We start from the raw sequence: 22784 nt of genomic DNA, 5'->3' as shown, positions 1-22784 counted from the left end.
AATATCCAAGTCACTGAATATCCATTGGAGTTCAGTTAATTCAGTCATTAAGAATGTAAAGAGTATGGAACAACTGTAATTTCACCAAGGGTATGCCACCCACAAAAACTGAGTGATCAGCAAAAAAACCACTAGTGAGCAAGGACCCCAAGAGACCTCTGAGAACCGTGAATGAGTTACAAGCTACAGTTTCTAAGACTGGCAAGACTGTACATGCTGCAACTGCTGACCAGGTGCTTCACCAGTCATAGCTTAATGGGAAAATGGCGAAGAGGAACCAAACGCGCATTACACCTCAACTAGAGTTTGGCAGAAGGCACATGGGAAACCATGAAGTCAGCTAAAAGAAGCTTCTATAATTTGTTGAAACCTAAACTGAGCTTTTTGGCCATCAGACTGCATGCCATTTTTAAACAGTGTGGCACACCTTAAGTTTACAGTAGTAAGTTTTTTTTTATTTCACACTATAAGCACAAAACCCTCCTTTTATTTACCTTTCACCACTTGTTCTTTATGAAAAGTGTAGTTAGTATTCCTGTCATCCTTATTCATTTGTCATTTTGTCAAGATGCCAAAATAAACAAAGAATATGCTTCTTAGAACATGCTTCTTAGCAGGTAATCACTATGTTTAACTGAACTTGTGCCCTGTAACATAGCAGTATGCAACTAGGGCAAATACCACGCTTCAGCGTAAGCTGGGAATTCAGGTTCAACACATGAAGCAAACAAAAAGAGCTAGGTAAGTGTAAAGTATAGATATATATGTTACCAAAGACATTTATATTTCAAAATGGCAACTTAACTGCAAGTAGTCAAACACAATTCTCACTCCACACAGATATCAAGTGCATTCAGCTGCAGCTTTAGAAGCCCATATTCTTATGGCTTGTTGTACAAGGAGCAATGCCCAACACAGTCATAAACTTTATCAAGTCCTCCGACCAGATATAGTAATTATTGTCAAATTCCAATGATCATGAAATTGTGAGCATCAATTGGTGCAGGGGTAGCAGTTTTGTAGATTTTGTATTGGACCATAGTGGTGAAATGGGCACTGAGTACTTAGATGAAGCTTTTAAGTAGCTGATCAATCATCCCCATCCTAACTTATGGTCATGAGCAGTAAATAGTAACTTAATGAATGAGATTGCAAGTACAAATTGACAAAATGAGGCTTCTGTGTAGGGTTCTTAGAATCATTCTATGTGATAGGGTGAGGACCAGAACAATATTAACTTATTTCGAGAATAGAATAGAGAAACTACATTTATCGGTCAAGAAGATTCACCTTGGCATGGTTTTATGTATGTATGTAGTTAGAAAGCACCCAAGAGCCTGCCACAGGGCATGTATCAGGCATGGCCAAATGGGAGGTTGTGGACGTTCTGGAGCAATTATGACTCTCAGCTGGCCTATGGCTGTGTGTATCTTGGAATTCTGCAGGAAGAGCTGTCCCTAAATAGTTTGTTCAGACTTTTCTGGAAAATAGCTACATGGACCCAGGACACACTAGAGGTATTATATCTCTATAGAACATTACAGCAATTGGTATGGAAACATGCAGTTTAGCCCAACAGTTTTGCCTATCCATGAAGTTTCTTCAAAATAAACATTTAATTGAGATCTGAAGGTCCCTAAAGTCCTACTGTTTACCACACTACTTTCTAATTTATTCCAGGTGTTTTTGTTTGAAGAAACACTTTCCAACATTCAAGCAAAATTTGACCTTAACAACTTGTCAAACGTGTCCCAGTGTTCTTGTTGAAGAATTTATTTTAATGTAACTTGTAGGATCTACCATACTAATTCCCTTTATAATCTTTAAACACGTCTATCATCTCATATCATAATCTCAGTTTGCTTAAACTAAAACGGTTCATCTCTTTCATTTCTCTTCATAGCCTATTCCTTTGTCACATGTGAGCTACCAACCATGGGAAAAACACTGACTGCAGGGCAAGGGTGAAAATGATCTCTAACGTCCTCTGTTCTACGGTAAAGAGAGAAGAGGTGAAGTTCTGGGATGGGTCATAAAATCACTTCTGTTACACGTCTGCAGGATCCAGCACTTCTACTCCGTCAGCTAGTTAAACCCCTTTTTTGGACCACACTCATGTAGTGACCAGAATTCCGCAAAGGAGAAGTCTGTGAACACGGAGCTTGTGAGTACCTGACATACCTTATTATTTATTTATTTTTTTAACTTCACTCTTTTATTTTCAGTCTCATTATTAATTGGGGAACTTAGTCAATCCTCAACCCTTAGTGGTGTTTTATGTTTACAGAATTACACCCCTCTGTCCTGGAGTCAGGCTAGTTATACTTCTGTGGATTTTCTCTAGCACTGCAAAAATCTTTTTTCTAACATAGAAACCAACACTGTACCCATAGTACTTAAGCATAATCTCCCTTCACTTGTACTCTGTTCATTGTGCTATATAAATTTCCATCCTGTTAGCCTTCTTGATCTTCTGTACACTATTTTGATGTAGATGGATCACTCCTAGATCCGTTCTACTGTCACTCCTAGGTCGTTCTCATAAAGGGGTACTTTCATATTTCAAACCTCCCTATGTATACATTTCTACTTCCTATGTACAGTATAATAATTTATATTTGCATACATTACGTGCATACATTACATCTCACACAAATCTCTATATGTTGTCCATGTTGCTCTGCAACAGTTAGCTGATTCTGTATTGCCCTTCCACCTAATTTAGATAGACAGATAGATAGATACTTTATCAATCCCAAGGGGAAATTCACATAATCCAGCAGCAATATAGTGATACAAAAAACAATATTAAAGAGTAATAAAAATGCATGTAAAAGCAGACAATAACTTTGAGTAATGTTAGCATTTATTCCCCTGGGTGGAATTGAAGAGTCGAATAGTGTGGTGGAGGAACGATCTCCTCAGTCTGTCAGTGGAGCAGGATGGGGACAAAAGTCTGTCACTGAAGCTACTCCTCTGCCTGGAGATGACACTCTTCATTTAATTGATTGATTAATTCATTTAATTAGTTTAAATCTTCTAATTTGGCATCGTCTCCAAACTTAATCGGCTTATGGATTATATTAGAGCTCAGATTGTTTTATATTTAAAAGGTCAGTGGCCCCAGCACTGATCTTTGAGGGACACCATTTCTAACATCACATAATTATAAAAAAAAAAGTTGCCCTCACCTTTGTCTGTTGTACAACCACCTCACCTTCTTTTGGTTTTCTTCCAATGGCCAGTGCCATTTATACCCTTTGGGGGGCATCTTCTTACCACCACATTGACTCCTTTCAATCAGCAGTTCTATTGTGATATGCTCCCATTTTGCTAAACTGCCTACTTTGTCATAAAGAGTAAGGCAAACAACCTGTTCATGAACCTCATTTTGTTTGCCTGTACTCAGCACTGGTTTAAAAACATGCTCTTTTTAGTTTGTCCTAGTCATCCAGCTAATAGTGTGTTGTCTGCAAAATACACAATTTCTTCAAATGTTATACAGATGTCTCATGTTAGTTACATCATTGTTAAGAAATTGTTCACTAATAGTCTGTTACAATTATGCTATACAGAATGTAATGCTGCATTAATATTATATTGAAGCAGTAATGATTAAGTGCTTTATCAGTGTTAAGTATTAATGAGATAAAAACATTTTTTTCAATATCGAATTAGATATTGGAAGCAAACATACAGTGTGGTTTGCCTCAGAGGCTTAATGAAGCGCAAGCAACATCATTTCATTCTGTTTCTGGTGTAAAGAGGAAATGATTTATATTAATGGTATGCTGCTTGTTCATGCAAGTTTTACTTCTGAAGCTATGATGTGATCTTCTTGTCATCTGCAGTGATTGCATAGGCAGCTTTTACTTCATAAAACCTTCTGGAGAGAATCTGAGTAATTCAGGTTATTATAAAGGTGTGTCACATACTCTCTTTAAACAGCACACCTTGAGCCTTAGGGCAAATGACCTAAACTTTCATTTACTGCTTTGTGATACGAAAATACAAGCACTGAAAAAATATTAAACACTCAGAAAATATTCAGACCCTTTCACTTTGTGCACACTTGATTGTGTCGTAGATTCAATTTTAAGCAGATAAATTTGCCTTATTTGCTTTTTAATCTACACTTAATGTAACAAAGTGACAATATGTCTTCAGAAAGGTTTGCAAATGTTTCATTCATAGAGGTTTTCAGACCTTTAATGCGGTACTTTGTGGAGGCCCCTAAGGGAAAATTTATGATTCAAATCTTCTTGGGGGTACGTCTCTACAAGCTTTACACACCTTGATTTGGGCAGTTTAACCAATACTTCTCTCAAGCTCCATTGGATTGGATGACAAGCAAATGTAAACTGCTATCTTCAGGTCTCTCCACAGATGTACTATGGGAGGTAAGTGTGTGCTTTGGCTGGACCACTCAAGGTCAGTTAGAGTCTTGTACTAAAGCCACTCCAGCGTTGTTTTGGCTTTATGCTATGAGTCATTGTCATGCTGAAAGATGAACTGTTGTCTCAGTCTGAAATTGTATGCTCTCTGGAATGGGTTTTCTTCAAAAACCTCGCATTCTATCATTTCTGACCAGTCTCCCTGTCCCTGCACCCACAAAGCATGACGCTGCCACTGCCATACTTCACTGTAGGGGTAGCATTAAGCAGGTGATGAGCAGTGTCTGGTCTACACCAGACATAGTGCTTGGAATTCTTCCCAAGAAATTTACTTTTCCTCTCATCAGGCTAGAGGACATTTTCCTCATGCTCTCATAGTCTTTTAAATGTCATGTGGACAACTCCGAGCAGGAGTTGGCCGCTCCATCAAAAACACCTCATTGATGGAGTGCTGCTAAGATGGTCATCCTTCTGACAGGTTCTCCCATCCCAGCAGAGGATTTTTGAAACTTTGTTGGAGTGATCAATGCATTTTTGTTCACCACCATGACCAAGGTACTTCTTACCTGGTTACTCAGACAGTTAACTCTAGGAAGAGTCCTGGTGATTCCAGACTTCTTCTATTTCACAATTATTGTGGCCACTGTGCTCCTGGGAACACTCAGAACTTTAGAAGTGTTTTATTCCCTTGTCCTGATCTATGCCTCACCATTATTTGATCATGGAGTTCTACAGAGAGTTCCTTGGTCTTCATGGCTTGGTTTTTGTCCTGACATACAGTGTGAATTGTCAAACCTTACATACACATGTGTGTGACTTTATTAACTATGTCCAGCTAATTCAGTGTTCCAGAGGTGAACTCCAAACAAGTACAAGAAGAACTAAAACATACAGGATTCACAATTTTGAGTGCCACAACAAAGGGTCTGAATACTAATATACAGTAAACGAGAGCTTTAGTTTTTGATTTGCCAACCTTTCTGAAAACATGTTTTCAATGTCATTAAGGCTTATTGAGTGTAGATTGATAGGCAAAAATGGAAAATATATCCATTTAAATAAAATCTATAATGGAATAAAGAGAGCAGAAAGTGAAGGGGTCTGAGTACTTTCTGAATCTACAGTACACATATTATGACATTGCAGCGAGTGCATCCTATTTAGCTTCTTTTATGTAGTCCCCCTCCTCAAGAAGACTCTCATAAGACAGCTATTGCAAATGAAATATTTTGGGCTGGTGGTGCTTGTTGCAACATTAATATGACAGATTTTGTATGGTACTATTAGGGTGAGGGAAACAAGGCCTTTGTAACATTTAGGGATGAGATCTCTGCTGTAATTCACCATCCACTTACAGAGAGCCTTTACAGCAAGAGAAAAATCAGATAAAACCTTTGTTGGCAACCTTGGTTGCACCCAATCACATGTACGTACCACAAGGAAGCAGCTTTTTATTGCCCTGAGTTTACAAATATTGACAAAAGCATTAGGTCATGGTACGGACTGTATAGAGTTAGCCAAATTAAATCACCATGTTAGTCACGCCATTGGACAAAAGTAGTGCAGCAAGTATTTTTGATGACTACTGTAGTTCCCAGACTGAAATCTAGACAGGGAATGATTCTTTGTAAAGGTGTCTCATCTTTAGATCAGTGTTTTTCGGTTGTCTTTTGGGTCTGTTGCTCGAACAAATTGTCCCTGCATGTGTGTGATGCAGGGCTTTCAGTTTTCAGTCAGGGCAAGACACCCACTGTTCAGTTGCTCCCATGACACCAAAAACGGATAAACAAATCAAGTTAAAGTGTTAAATTACAGTGCCATGCCAAATTATTCCATGCCTTGAAAGATTCTCTGAATCTTTTATTGAAATTTTACAAAGTGATATTGTTTAATGTTAGAAAGAAATCTTAAGAAGGAAATATGTTTTTAGTGTGTGTTACGTCCCCGCCCTTTAATATTTTGAAGAGCCACATTTTTCAGCGATAACCGTTTGAAGTCACTTAGCGTGGATATATCCCAACTTTGCACACTGTCCAGAATGATTGCAGGCCTTTTTTCTTGGGCAGGTTTAATTTTTTCGTATTAGTTGAATGAGGCATGTCATTCAGAATTTCCCAATAGTGCCACATATTTGCCCTTGAGCCAATTTGGTCTTACATGTGAGATCAATGACTTGTTGAAATATTAACTTTCATCAAGGCTATTTTTTTAGCATAATGAAACTGGTTATCTTGCAGTATGTGTTTGTATTTTCCATTATTCATACATTTTAGATGTCCGTATCTGCTGATGAACAGCAGATTTCTACTATCCCCATATTTCACTGAGGGTCTTTACCTGCATTTATCAAGTGCTCCAGAGTAGACAAACGGTCCCAATTGGCTCAAAATCATAGAGTGACACAAATTTGATTCTTCTTGTAAGAGTAGGAGTAGTAATCCATCCATCCATTATCCAACCTGCTATATCCTAACTACAGGGTCACGGGGGTCAGCTGGAGCCAATCTCAGCCAACACAGGGCACAATGGAAGGAAATAAACCCCCAGCAGGGCGCCAACCCACCGTAGGGCACACACACACACACACACCAAGCACACTCGGGACAATTTAGGATCGCCAATGCACCTAACCTGCATGTCTTTGGACTGTGGGAGGAAACCCACGCAGACACGGGAGAACCCGGGAAGCAAGCCCAGGTCTCCTAATTGCGAGGCAGCAGCGCTACCACTGTGCCACCATGCCACCCTAGGAGTAATAGTATTTTATCAAATTATCAAACTATTTCTAACTTCACCAAAATTTAGGAGAGCTTGTGAGCTGCCAGAAGATGGTGTTCAGGCAGAGATCGGCACACATATTTCAGGAAAGTTAGAATGTTTTGGAAATGCTGGACAACACTAAACTCGTGAAAAGAGATCAATTTAAAGGAGACTGAATAATATTTGTAAATAAATGCTGTATGTTTCAAGATCGTTCCATCTACTCAAAGAAGCCTTGAACTGTCAGACAAAATGAAAGTGTTGGTAAGGTTACGTTTTTTGGCCAGAAGGAAAATCTGGGAAATATAGAGAGAGACATGACATGCTACTCTGGAAGAGTGAACAAAACTTCACAAACATCTGAAGAATAGCCATGGCTAGTTTCAGTAACTCTAATTTTACAAGGTGTTTCCCTAAACAGCAGGAAGGTGATTCTTCTGGAAATACAGCTATGGATCATCCATCCATCCATCCATTATCCAACCTGCTATATCCCAACTACAGGGTCACGGGGGTCTGCCGGATCTAATCCCAGCCAACACAGGGCGCAAGGCAGGAAACAAACTCCGGGCAGGGTGCCAACCCACTTCAGGGTGCGCACACACACACCAAGCATTTACTGTTAACAAAACATGCCCATTACTAAGCTTTTCTCTTATTTGATGTGTGCATCTCAGTGTTTCCATCTCTGTGCTTGTTACAGGATAATTCTTAATGTTGCTGCAGAGTAGTCCAGTTTAAAGCATGACTCCAGAGTACTTCATGAGAGTGTCATAAACTATTCATTTGAATGTAGTCATGTGCCTTTAAGTAATAATATTTGTATTATTATCTTTATGTTGAAGCCTTACCATTAGCATCAGAAAGCCACAGCATGATTTCCATGAAAACTACAACTATGTTTTCATGAGTGCCATTTTATGACATGGTGAACCATGAAATCATTGATGTCATTTATTCCCAAATGTGAACTCCTGCTGCTTCTTGTTCTGAGAGTAGGGTGCTTCATAATTATTTCTCAGGTCCTACTCTGGGGTGAGATAAATTCTTATCCGAGTCTGACTTTCAATGCAATTCTTAGGGGTAATTCTGATATTTTTGAAGAATATGGGCACTGGTGATTCTTAAGCAATGGGCTGTATTACATTTGCATATTTGAAATTTAAATATAAAAGATATAGGCAACTTGTAGTAATAGAATATGTCATACTTGCCAACTTAAATTGATGAAAATGCTGCTGGACCACATGACTAAAAATTACTGGGCATGTCAAATTTAGTGACAGAATGCTGACTTTACTACACAGTTGTTCTTGTCCCCTTTTCTGGCAACCGATAGCGTGCTTGCCTGGTGGTGTTGGCGCCGTCATTACATTCACATTCTTTCATGACATCAGATGGAAAATTTGAAAAGTCATGTAATGTGACAAGGTCTTTAAGCAAATGTTTTTTTTTTAACTATGGAAACTTGGATGCGAGACATAGACGCTATCCAGTGACCTGAGACAAAGACTGGACTCCTTTGTTACTGTGTCTCTCTGGAAAATCCTTGGGTACCGTTGGTTTGAGTTTGTGTCGAATGAGTGGTTGCTTATGGAGTCCCGAATGAGGCACATTGTGAGGGAGCGTCAGTTATGGCACTACGGCCATGTGGCGCGTTTCCCCGAGGGTAATCTGGCACGTAAAATCCTCATTGCTGGGGACCTGAGTGGCTGGACCAGGGCACATAACACCTGGCTGCGGCAGATAGAGGGTCATTTCTGTAGGGTGGGACTGGACCACATGTCTGCCTGGGGGGTTGCAAACCGGGATCCTGAGTTGTTTCGTCGTGTAGTGAGTGCGGCAACACACTCTATCAGTGCATGCTCCCCAACTTGACTTGACTTGAAACTTGGAGCTTCCTCAACACTTGGATGGAATAATTATAGCTTGTCAAATATACAGAGTACAGAAAAATTGTTAATTGCGTACTGTAAGATAGCCAGCATGCTGCATGTTGCCACTCTCCACCACCATGGTCTGTGATAGATATAGGTAGATGTGAAAAACTCTATATGATTAGATAGATAGTTAGATGTGAAAAACATTATACTGTATAATAGATAGATAGATAGATAGATAGATAGATAGATAGATAGATAGATAGATAGATAGATAGATAGATAGATAGACCAACTGATCTTATTTGCTCCAAAGGGCAATTCAAACTTTACAGAAGTTGCTGAATTAGTAAATAGGAACTGTAAATGGATATCGAAACTGGATGAATGAGACCAAAGCAAATCAGGAAGAGCACTTTATAGGCCCGTCTGCAGTGACTTTGTAGCTTTGTTTGCTGTTTCTCTGGTGTTGTTTCATAACACTTCTAATGCAGGATGTTTCCTTCCTATAAAGTGAAACATCCCAGAAAATACCAGAACAAAATTGAGTGACATGAAGAATGCATACATCCTTAGTGCGAAGGCCACTCCAATACTGTCACACCAGAAGCTTTCCAACCCCTGACAAAAACACAGCAGAATCACATACTGTATACAGGGTAGGTCATAGCTAGATGAGAATGGAGTAAAAATTGTACATTGTTACTCTGGATGTAGCAGAAATAAAAATATGAAACTCAATCTTTAGGATATGGTCAGAAGATCAGGATATCGTAAAATAAGCAATGTTGTGCCTCCTTTTAAATAGATATTAAAGTATTTATGGCACTGTTGTGCTGCTCATCAACCTAAGAACTGTGTGCCTCTCACATAACGAAGATATCCCTCTCTTAACCTCACCATTTGCAGCTTTCCTAATTTCTTGCTCTCCATATCCCTTTAACCAAATCACAGTATCTTCCTTGCAAGGCCCTATGCAAACAGCATACTAAATTAGAGAACTGGTCAATGGTCTGAATGCTTTTACAGAGTATTTTATTTTTAAAAAAGAAAGAAATGGCAAGAGTAAACATAGTAGATAAAAGGTGCCTTGGTGCTCTAGTGACTGGTGACATCACTAATTGAATCTCTGCCTTTGTCTAACAGATTGTGCTCCCAGCACTTCCCACATATCAGATTATCTACTTATCTGGGAAATTTCTTCCAAGAAATTAATTCAGGAGTTAACATGTTAGAAGATTCATTTTACAAATTACTGTGGTTATTCACACATAATTTTCATTCATTGTCTAAGGAAAACATAACCAATAGATTATACTATTAATTGCAGTGTAATTAATTAAATATTCTTTTACAAATCTATGCCTCATGGCTGTGTAGTCCCATAAGTTGCAATGAAACATTTTATGTTCACAAACAAACTAATGGCAATATGTGTTTGGAGAAGGGTGGTGTGCAGTTTCAAAATCTGAAACAAGTTCTACACGGAGTGTTATGGATCTTCACTTTTAAGTCTGTGTATCCACTTTAACAAGAGGACAAGTGCCTGTGTGTCTGTCCAGTTGCTGTGTCTCTGTCATTCCGACAGATGGTGCATCACAGACATTTATAGTAATAAAATGCACTGCAGTTGTCATTCCAACAGATGTCGTGTCAAAAATAGCAGTACTGCTTTTTCAAGTCCCATACAATATGGAATATAAGAGAAATACTGTATATGTATTGCATGGTGTGCTGCAAACATTAATGCGTACTTTGATTTCAAACCATCTTAGACAGGTAGCACAACTAGCCACTGTATGATTTAATGTGAAAAAACTCAAGTCAATTTATAAGTAGATGTATTCAGGGGATTCAAAAAGTACCCATTTACTTTTTACACAACTTGTTTGTGTTGTAGATTTAATTTTAAATATACTAGTGGTTACATCTCTTTCTCGCCAGACGTATAACACTGCTTGGGGGCAGCTGAAGGATATGCTGTCGGATCATCTGCTGTCTTTCTGCTGCTTGCGAGCTGCCTGTTCTGCTTGTCGCATGTCGTTATTTTAAGAGCTGGGAGCACATGAAGCGTGTCTGCCAAAAGCAATTCATCAACTGCTAGATTAAATGTCTGTGGACTTGTTTTAAATGATGGCTCACTGCCTTGTCTCTTGTGACATTGTAAATACAATACTTGTCCTTTATTTCCGGCCCCGGGCGTGGTTAAAGCTCTTTCTTACAGGACGTATAACACTGCTCGCATTGTGAAGGGGGCAGCTGCTGTCGTGACACCCTTCGATCATTTTAAAGCCTTTACAGCCACTGTCCTTTTTGCCACTTCGTATCTCTGCTGCTTGCGTTGTGATCGTTTCTCCGTTATCATAAATATACATCTGACCGAATTGTGTTTTCTTTGAAATTAAACTTGTCATTGCTTTAACTGTTGCGGGACCACAGATTCTCATAGCGTATGGTCCATTACTGTGTAAATCTACGTTTTGTGCATTGAATGATGCGAATGTGAAAAGACTTTGTTTTCTGCTCTTTTCCTTTTATTTCTGACCTCGCTTTGTCCTACTATTTTTTAAATTACACCTGGTCCTGATGATTAATTTCCTTTTGTTTGGGCTAATGTGATCCTTTAGTCGTCGACATTTCATTTATAACGTGTTGTCCTTTATACGCTTTATATGCACTGAGACCCCTGTATCTGTGTGTACTGCGTGACTTTACACTACTGATTTTTTTTGCTGGCTGTGCTCTGATATTGCTTGTAAGTAGGATGTGTCTTGCAAGAATCTCATGTTCTATATCCCCATGAGACGCTCCGTGGCCATTCTCTTTCATCTCGCGGGTCTTTCATCAGTCTTCTGTGATCTTAACGTGAGAGTCAGGTATCGTTTCTTAGTCATTCCCTCCCACCGGATTTTTTTTTTTATAATAGAAAGATATATTTGTCATTTTTGCCTATTAATCTACACTCAATGACCCATAATGACAAAGGCTTGCAAAAACTGAAATTTCTCATTCATTTTAGTATTCAGAACCTTAAATCTGTACTTTGTTGAAACCGCTTTGGGGTCTGAATACATTCTGAATCCTCTGTAAGTTTTTGTTTTTGTTTTTTTTTTACTTACAGAATGGACAAAACCAGTTGTGTTGCAAATTATGTAATCAATATATCTTAACAATTGTAATAAGTCTGCAATGTGAAAGAGACACCCTCATAGTCAAATGTCTAATTAGTCAAGCTGACACTGGAATTCTCCTTTGGCACACGACATGGTGGTAACTGAACCACAGTTTGCTTCCCATTAGTCCAGTGGGAACAAAATGTGAAGGATGCACTACGCTAGTGAAGACAGTTAGTTAAAATAATATAGCAATCTCAAGCCCAGTTTATCCAAGTCAGAGCTTAGTCTGAGAGCACTGCATGCAAGGCAGGAAACCACCCTGGTTGGAGCACCGGTCAATCACAGGGCACACTCATTCACTCACCCACACTTAGCCTATCTGGTCTTTAGGGATATGAGAGGAGAACAAACGCTGGCCAGCAGCCATACCACATGCACTTCAGAAGAGGTCTTCCACCTGAAGCTAAGTATGTTTGGGCGTGACCAGTACTTGGATGGAAAATCAACCAGGAAAAAACTGGAGTTGCTGCTGGAAAAGGTGTTGGTGAAGCCAGTAGGAAGCGCTTAGCCTGTGTTCTGAATGTGGATCCCAATGCCCCAGTGTTGTGACGGGGACACTTTACTGTCAAAATGGCACCATCCTTCAGATGAGACATAAAACTGAGGTCCTGACTCTCTGTGGTCATTCAAGATCCCTGGACATCCTTAGTAAAGGGTAAGGTGTATCCCGATGTCCAGGCTAAGTTACCCACCACAGCCTGGTTGTTCTGGCCCTCTAATCATCCCTTGTCTCAAACTAGCTAACTATCTCTCACCCCTTCTCCACCTAAAAGCTAATGTATGATAAACATATTGGGGCGTAATGGCTTGCCATCGCATCAATCTGGGAGCTGCACATTAGTGGTGTTTGAAGTGGCTCCCCTCTCACTGTGTAAAGCACTTTGAGTACCTTGAAAAGCACTATATAAATGTAATGAATTTTTATTGTTATTATTATTACTGACACAGCGTAAACCATGCAAACTTCACACTGATAGTGTCTGGGCTCAGGATTCAAATGCCGTATGCTGGGTCTGTGAAGTGGCAGCCCTAGCAACCGTGACACTCGTCAGTACAAAATGTTCTGATAGGTACAATTACATAGATTTATTGGATTCAGCATGATCGGCTACAGGGATCTGCTTTTTGAGTGCAGAATGTTAGTTATGGCATTTAGAACAATGTCGGTATTCTCATCAGGTTGTCCTTGAGTTTAATGCAAGTACATCAAAAAGTAAGAAATCTGTAACTGTGGCAAACAGGAGAGAACTAAGACCTTCATTCTGCTCCCACCTTGTCTATTTCTTTTATGCCTCTTGTATAGTGATTGTAAATAGTTTTATTATCAGCTCATTCAGTAATTTATGTGCTATAATGCATTTGCAAAGTATTTTCAATTGTTAAAGATTTTAAATCTTTTCTTTGGGAATGTTGTGTCTTCACAATATTTGTAACTGCTATTATCGTGCACAAACTGCGACCAAGGGTTCAGAGATCATTTGTTATCAGAGCGTCTGCTCCATCAAGAACATTGTTTACTCTTGGAACATATTTTAGGCTTCAGACCTGTTAAGTCACACCTATGAGTCAAAATCTTATCTGATGAAGCCGGCTTCCCTGCCCATCCTGCAAGGGAGATAACAGTGTGAACTGCTCTCCACCTGCTGTGGCCTATTTTGGGACTGCTTTATATGACTTGGTTTTTCAAGTCATAATGTAAGATTTACATTTACTGAGGCGCAACACCTGATGGGCTATACTAACTCTTAGAAGGTAATAAAATTAGAATTTAAAATTGATTTATTAGTAGACATATCCTCAATCAGGAAAAAATAACCGGTTCAATCTACTTAAAAAATATTTGAGCAAATTTCCATTTAATTGAATTAGGTAGTTACACATTTGTTTATATTGAATGTCTAATGCTGACAACTCCTGGTATTATTAGTTTATTAAATATAAAAAAACTGTTGGATCTACTTAATAAAATGTAGTAATCATACCAAACATATAGATCTACTGTGCAACAACCACACAATAAAAACTGCAATTAATAAAAAAATCCCACAATCACATACATTATACATTTTTTACTAGCTTTTTTCTACAGTAGTACTCCCTAAACTGCATAAGTTATGCCAAGACAATGTAGTTTGAAAAGCTCAGATTGTTAAATATTCAACAACATCGAGTATAATTACTGAACTGTATTTAAAAAGTTTCCTGTCTTGACATGGAGAAGACATACATGATGTTGTGATGTAGGGTGTGCAGTTTGTTTGGTAGATTACTGAAGACGCACAAGCCCAAAGCCACTTTCCTAACCACACAAATCCTTGACAACAAAAGACTTCTTCTTCCTCTGGCACCACACAAATTCATCCCCAATAAAATCTCTTTGCAGAATCTTTACAAGAAACGGTGGTCCCTCAATGCATATTAACTATCCATCCATCCATTATCCAACCCGCTATATCCTAACTACAGGGTCACGGGGGGCTGCTGGAGCCAATCCCAGCCAACACAGGGCGCAAGGCAGGAAACAAACCCCAAGCAGGGCGCCAGCCCACCGCAGTTGCCGCAGACCCAGTAATTGGTATTCTTCTGTGCATAACATAACTCAGTCCAGCACCAACATAAATGATAGACAGTAAGCTGTAAGAAGTGGATCCTTTTTAAAGTAACAGTGAACCTATGCTGTTACTCGGCCTCATTGCCTTCTTGTAAAAGAGTAAAATGTAGGAATAATAGAGTCATTAGCGTGATGCAAAGGTTGTCTTCCTAAGATGTGCCTGTGCCTGGAGGTTTCACTTCTGGGGCACCCCACGTATCAGGGTCTGCTATCCTTTAATGGTTCCAGTCTCATATACTGGCTAAAAGAGGAGTCCTGTCTTTGCCTGTGTGGCCCTGGGTGTACTCTGAAGAACCTGCCATAAGTTATGCTCTTGGTATTATAAATGCCTATTGAGTACTCCAATATTCCTCCCACATCCAAAATTTCGTGTTAGCCTGGCATTTCCAATTTGGCCCTGTATAAGTCAATTTGAGTATATCCATGAGCATATCCTGTGATTGTTTTTTTCCTTGTGTCCAATAGAGCAGCAAGACAGAGGCCTCTCCTCTGAGATATACATGGAAGTCTGTTTGGAGTTTTCAAAAACGCACCTAAAGGACTCACAGACTGTGAGAATATCTGATGAAGCCAAGGGTAGCGTCATGTCTCGAGGAAACCAGACACCACTCACATGGGAAAGGTGCTATATAAATAAAATGTATTATTATTATTATCATTATTACTATTATTATCATCTGTGCAATACCATTCCAACAGTGAAGCATAGTAGTGGCAGCATCATGCTAGACACAGTTGAGGGAAACTGGGCAGAGATATCCTTAATGATAACCTGCTCTATTATGCTCTGGAACTCAGACTGGGTCAGAGGTTCACCTTCCAACAGGACAATGACCCTCAGCACAAATCAAAGACAACACAAGAATAGCTTAGGGACAATGCTGGAAATGTCCTTGGAGAGACTCGGAAATTGCTGCCCACTGATGTTCTCCATCCAACTTGACAGACCTTGCAAGGATTTGTAGAGATGAATGGCAGAAAATGCCCAAACCTAGGTGTGTGAAGCTTGTCATATTAGACCCAAAAAGACTACAGACTAGAATTGCTGCCAAAGGGGCTTCAGCTGAGTACTGAGTGTAGGGTCTGAATACTTGTGTCAGTGCGATATTTGGTGGGGTTTTTTTTTTACATTTGCAAAGATTTTTAAAATCCTATTTTTGCTTTGTCACTATGGAGGTAATGATTGTTGTTTGATGTGGGAAGAAATTAATTTAAACAAATTTTAACACAAGGCTGCAGCATAGTAAAATGTGGAAAAAACCAAATTGGTCTGAATACTTTCTGAATCTACTGTATTGACAAGTCAAGTAAAATGACACCTTTTATTGGTTAACTAAAAAAGATTACAATATGCAAGCTTTCTCGGGTAACTCAGGCCCCTACTTCAGGCAAGATGTAATCACTGTATTTACATAAAAACTCCCTAAGCAGGTTACTTAACTTTGCAATGCTTAAAAAGTAACACTATTTATCACTTTGAAAAAAAAAGGTTCATCTTTTATGGGCATTGTTAGCATTTTGTTATATTTTCTAACCGTTTCCGTTCTCATGTTGGATGGAAAAAAGTAGGCATGGTAAAGTATCCTGAGTTGTCATTTTACTCTTCACAGGTGTCCAAAATGGAATTGAAAAGCTTAGCCAGTGCAAACAGTGACTTCAGAGACAGGTACATGTATGTAATTATTTTTGTGGCCGACTTTGTCTTATCTATGTTATATAAACTGGAAACCACAGTATGGCATAAAGACTTCATTACAGTGCGCAGTCTGGGTATCAGCATTTTGCCACATTTTTAAGGTTGCTTGACTAGTGACATCTTACACAATGGCTTTACATGCAAGTGGTGTTATATAATGCGTAAAGTAATGCCAAGGACTCGTCTGAAAACATTATTCAAATGCTAATCATAGGGGTGGCATTTTATTTGAGGGAATTTGCAAATTTCTGGCTGGGCTGATAATAGGAGAGGGTGGGTTTGTTTTGAATACTTTCAGGAAGAGCAGAATACTTTTTATCTGGAGGCATTGTGGACTAATCCCTAAGAAATCAGGGTTCCCATTACTCAGCTATACTTGCAGGCAGAGCACTTAACATTTTTGAATAATGTTTGCGTTTTTTTCTTGCTGTTTAAATAATTAAAATTTTAGTGCCTCAGATTCTCAGATTTTCATCCTACAATCCCACTGTGATTTGTCATGCATGTCACTATTCTACAATTTAACTTACTGGAAAGCTGGAGCAGCCAAACCCATGCAGAAGGCATGAGAATAAGCAAACTCCACACAAACACGGGCCAGCCCAGAATAATAACCTTGTCACTCATGAAGATGTGATAAAAACATGTTAGATTAGCCAAAAAAAAAAAAAAAAAGTTTAAATTGGTCTATAACATAACCTTTGAGCCCTATACTAACTTATCCATAATTTGGAAACAGTTTGTGGTGTAATAGAGAGAGCAAGTGTTAATTCAGTGAAATTCAACACATTTAGAAAAAAGTGAATGAAAGTGCAGCAAGATACAAGCACTGAGGATGGGCAGGGCTGGCTGTGTGACAATTCAGGCAAATACCAGAAATTCCAGACAAATGATGGGTTCAGGGCTGCTTGATCTAGTGCAAGCAATCAAATAATTACAACAGGAGCTTTTATAGGTAAAAAATGAAAAGGTGATAATAGCAGTAATACATTTTTTGAAAAACTGACAGACACATACCAAAACAGGCATAGTGGCAAGGGCTATTTGCATTTGACGTAAAGCCAGTTAAATTTTCTTTCTGCAGATCTTAAAGTAAAAATCTAAACACTCTTGGCCAGTTTTAATTCTTTGTGCACCACACCAAATTTTACTGGAGATTGAGAATTTACTGAATCAAACTATAAAATTTTAGAGAGCTGGAACCCCAGCTGGAAGCACTGAATACAAGGCAAGAACCTCTCAACCTTGAACTCAGGGCTCACTTATGCTTACAGTCACATTCAATCATATAGGTTGGTCCAGATCTAATTATGCAATTTTCATTACGCTAATACTTATTAAGTTTATTACATAGAAAATCACCCGAAAAATCCTGGACCATTGAAAAGTGTGCGAACAGACGACATGAAGAATTGTCTTCGTGCCGAACTGGAATCGCCCTCGCATAAATCAAAGTCATCCAGACGATCTGGATCTGCATAATTAGATCTGGACCATCCTGTATAATGACAATATAGAGCCACTAATAAACCTAACCTGAAAATCTTTGGAATTTTGGAAGAAATCATAGTGATATCTGGGAAATGCCAGACAAACAGCAAGTGTCCAGAATTCAGATACAGTCTGATGCAGTGGTGAGGCAGAATTAATAACAATTACTTCACTAAGCCAACACTGCCTAATGCTTATGACTCGCATTGTAGCAGAAAGTAAAAACTGAATTTATTAACACAAATTAATCCATCCATCCATTTTCTAACCCGCTGAATCCGAATAGGGTCACGGGGGTCTGCTGGAGCCAATCCCAGCCAACACAGGGCACAAGGCAGGAACCAATCCTGGGCAGGGTGCCAACCCACCGCAGGACACACACAAACACACCCACACCCCAAGCGCACACTAGGGCCAAATTAGAATCACCAATCCACCTAGCCTGCATGTCTTTGGACTGTGGGAGGAAACCGGAATGCCCGGAGGAAACCCACGCAGACACGGGAGAACATGCAAACTCCACGCAGGGAGGACCCGGGAAGCGAACCCGGGTCTCCTAACTGCGAGGCAGCAGCGCTACCACTGCGCCACCGTGCCGCCGCACAAATTAATTCTTAAATTAATTCTTTATTAGCACAACTTATCTTGAAGAAGGCAATAATACCATGAAAGCAGAAATGCTGTGGTCACAATTACAACTGCATCACAGTCATTACCAAATATAGTGATATTATAAATAAATATTATAAACAGTGATATTACATAGCTTCGTCTTGGTGATTCTTTGTTAATTGGTGTTATAATTGATCAAAAATTAAGAACCTTTCCAACACATCATAGTCTATATAGGGGGACATTTTTATAGGCATACTTATACAAAGAAAGTAAATTTAAATGTGTTAGTGAACCTAGAAGATTATGATAGTTTATGGACAAAGAACCCACAGAAGCATCTAGAGAATTTAAGACTTATCACTGTTAGCAGTAAAAAGGACAGCTGACTGACACAGCAACCTGTTATCCTCTTCTCATTAAGTTGCTAAGACAGGCCACTTTCATTTCTCGATAACAAATGATTTCATGTGTATGACATATGGCATAGGCCTGAGAATTCAGATTCCACAAGTGAGGTGTTCGAACACTCTTTAGTTTATCACAGTAATTCATACTGTATATATCCTCTGATTTTCTTTATTTTTCTTGTCTTCTTGGTAACATATGGTTTTTGAGAGCAAAACAAAACTATTGTGAGAAATGTGCAAAACATTGATTTTCCATAACACTCTAATTTGTATGGGACACAATTGAAATGTCACCTGAATTAAGTGAAAATCCATACCAGGTGTTTTGGGGATGAAGAACTACATACAACTTGACCTTCGGGTCCCAAAATAAAATCTGGTTGAACTTCTGGGCTGCACATTTATTTTTTTCTGCAAGGTACATAATGTCATTCTCAAACCAGCTTAATCCAATTCAGGGCCACAGGGGGCTGGAGTCTGTCCTAGAAATAGGAGGCACAAGGCCATATGCAGGTAACACACCCACACTCACACACAGTCATTGTGGAAAGAAAAGCCATGAAAACATGGGGAACACCGTTATAAGAGATATCAGTCTCATCTTATTTTCATTAACCACGTCTCCTGGTGAAGGTTGCGGTAACAGCAGACCAAGAAGGTCAACCCAGATTTGTGTGTTTCCAGCTACAGTTTTCAGCTCTTCCTGGAGAATTCTCAGGTGTTCACAAGCCAGCTGAGAGATGTTATCCCTCCAGAATGTCCTGGGTCTACTCCGGGGTCTCCTCTTCTTATAAATCATGTCACACAAATACAAACATGCAACATTGTTGCTGTTGAAATGCTGTATATATATATATATATATATATATATATATATATATATATATATATATATATATATATGTTATATATACTGTATGTATGTTTATATTTTCTAAACCCACTCACCTGGGCACAAGGCAAGAATAATATAATTATAATTATATGGAGCAGCACAGTGGTGCAGTGGCAGAACTACTGTCAAGCAACTAAGGGATATCCAGGGTTCATGTCCAAGGTCTTCTCTGTGTAGAGTTTGCATATAATTCCCAGGTCTGCGTGAGTTTCCTCCCATAGTCCAAAAACATGCAGTTTAGGTGGACTGGCAATGCTAAACTGGCACTAATGTATGTATGTATTCACCCTGCAATGTACTGGAAGCCTATCCAAGCAGCAATTGTCACAATCTGAGAAAGGTTAACTTAAAACATGTTTCTGCTAAAATCAACCCCTACAGTGACAACAGCTGAGTGTGGGATTAAAACCCAGGATGCTGTATTTGTAAGGACATAATTAATGTAACTGATTAATGTGGCCCAGAGCAAGAATTATCTATCTCAACATACATTGTACACAAACATGTACTGCATATTTTATTATTACTTATTATTTGCCTGATGTATTTATCCATGATGACTTACAACAGTTGAGAGTTACAATTAATTGCATTCTTTTGTTTTCTTTTCCAGTTGGAGCACAGGCAGGTGAAGTGACTTGCTCATGGTCACATAAAGTCAGTAGCAGGACTTTAACCTACAACCTCAGCATTTAAAGTCTTAACCACTACACCACACCACATTGTCTGCCTATATATACATTATATGCAGGATGCAAAATGCAGTTAGAAAATTTAAGTAAACTGTTTTCATGGTAACCACCCTGACAGGTACATCTATCTGTCTCCTGGACCAGCTTTTTCCATTGTGGGACCATGGATGTAATAGCATATCCCGAAAGCAACACATGCAAAATAGGACCCAAGAAGAACTGGATGTCAGTTCATCACAGAGCCCACTCACACCTACATTTATTAACACCGAGCCAGTCCTAAGTCATTAATTCACTAAACACGCACTTTTTAGAACACTGGACTATTTTGATAGAGAGGAAAGAGAACTGGGATATTATATTACCTTGAGGAGAACATACACATTCCCCACAGCCAGTGCCCAGGTGAATTTACAGTGTGTTTAGCATGTTGACGTTATATAGTACAACTCCTCTTAAACAATATCTGGGACAAAGTCCGAGTGGCTTATTGACAGCTTCAAAAACAATAAAAAACAGCATTATCTATTTATGTTTGATAGGTGAATGTTTGAATAATTTTAAAGAAATGATACATTATAATTTAAGACGCTAGGCATTTCTCTTATTTGATAGTGTTATGTAATATAATAACTATAAATTCCAGATAATGCATGTAGTTCTTATGGTTTAAATAAAAAGCATTTTAGCATTATCTTTAATTTTATTTAGTACCATGTAATGTTATGTGTAATATTCAACTGTGGTCATTGTGTCGCACACACATACCTCTAATCATCCATTTTCTATACTAAAATACAATACAATACAATTTGCTTTTGTGTGGACATCTTCACTGAGTGCAGGCACAAAGTGCTGTGACAAATTGTCAGGTAAAATGCAAGTATTGATTATGTTAATTCCTAAATACAGATTTAGTGCATATAAAGATAGAAATTTGTTCAAACACACAAAAAACAAAATGACTTCTTTGTTCTTTACCTAATAGTGGGGAGGCCCATTAGGCAGGGGGCATCCCCAGGTTTGATTATAGGGTACAATCACATCTGACCAATTAACCTTTGGGATGTGGCTGAGGATGAGAGAAAGCTTATTCTAACTTCAAGAAAACATGTAAAGTTTACATAGAGATGAAAATCAAAAACAGGAATAGCAGGGCTGACCACTGCACCACTGTGCTGCTTCCACAAAAATCCACCAGTTCATCAGTTTTCTAAGCCACTCAAACATTTCAGTGTCATGGAAAGCTGGTGCCTGGAGAGCTGGGTGGGAAAACAGTCATCATGGGGCGCACTCACCCAAACACCCACCCACATTCACTCATATTAGGCATATTCAGAGTAACTTAACAAAGTAGAGAAAGTACTCAAACAAAATCTTGGACTCTGAGAGATCATACATGCTCCACACAGACAGTAACTGAGCCGTGATTTTAACCCAGGACTGTGAGACAGAAACCTTAAGCACTATTCTTAACCATATAGACAGTTCAGCACATATTTAATTTTGTTAAACAGTTATCATTTTAATTTAAAGTACAATTTATATTGAAATAAAATCAAAAATTGTTCATAGGCTCTAGCACATGCTTTAAGTTGCCTGGATATCTCAGGCCCAGTGATTTTTCCATTATCTCGCAATTCTGTTTTTTTTATTTTGCTTGCCGTGGATAAGCACAATGAAAGGAAATTCCTAAGTTTACCTCCGGATATTTTAAAGACATAAACTAAATGCACTGATGCCTCTTTCATTCAAACAAGAACTCTTTTTTTTCACTTCTAAAACATTGCTTTCTCTTTCAGGTGCACAGATTTCCGTAAACAGTGGCAGCCAGCACAAAGTTAATGAGCACAGTTTACCTTTTCCGATGCCTGTAGCTGAGAAAAGGTGCTCCTCCAGTTCCTCTGATATCGGTGCTGTGAATTGGAGTGGAGAGTTGTGAGCAGAGGCTTCTCCAAGGTAGGAAACTCGGCTGAAGCAGCACTAAAGTACCAGGAGGCTCCGCCTTTTTCCTTCTCCTCCCCTCCCCTACCCTACCCTACTCTACCCTCCCCTCTGGCACTCACCCTCACCCAAATTCCTCACCTCGTCTTGAGCTGTCACAATCAAAATAAAAAAAAAAAAAGAAAATTTAAACAAAAGCTGGCAAATTATTTTACAAGCAGTC

At 38.9% G+C, this 22784-nt stretch overlaps 1 protein-coding gene across 1 annotated transcript in view; it reads right to left on the bottom strand.

Annotated features, from left to right (window-relative positions):
* The window catches only part of eppk1 (epiplakin 1), a 46728-nt gene extending 24174 nt beyond the window's left edge, over window positions 1-22554 (bottom strand). Inside the window, 1 exon segment of the mRNA XM_039737571.1 lies at window positions 22477-22554. The gene's annotated coding sequence lies outside the window, so the exon portion shown is untranslated.
* Between the last annotated feature and the right edge of the window lie 230 nt (window positions 22555-22784).

Source organism: Polypterus senegalus, chromosome 15 (assembly GCF_016835505.1).
Source record: "Polypterus senegalus isolate Bchr_013 chromosome 15, ASM1683550v1, whole genome shotgun sequence".
NCBI classification, from domain to species: Eukaryota; Metazoa; Chordata; class Cladistia; order Polypteriformes; family Polypteridae; genus Polypterus; species Polypterus senegalus.
Note: the sequence above shows the minus strand (reverse complement) of the source record. Positions and strands in the feature narration are given on the sequence as shown.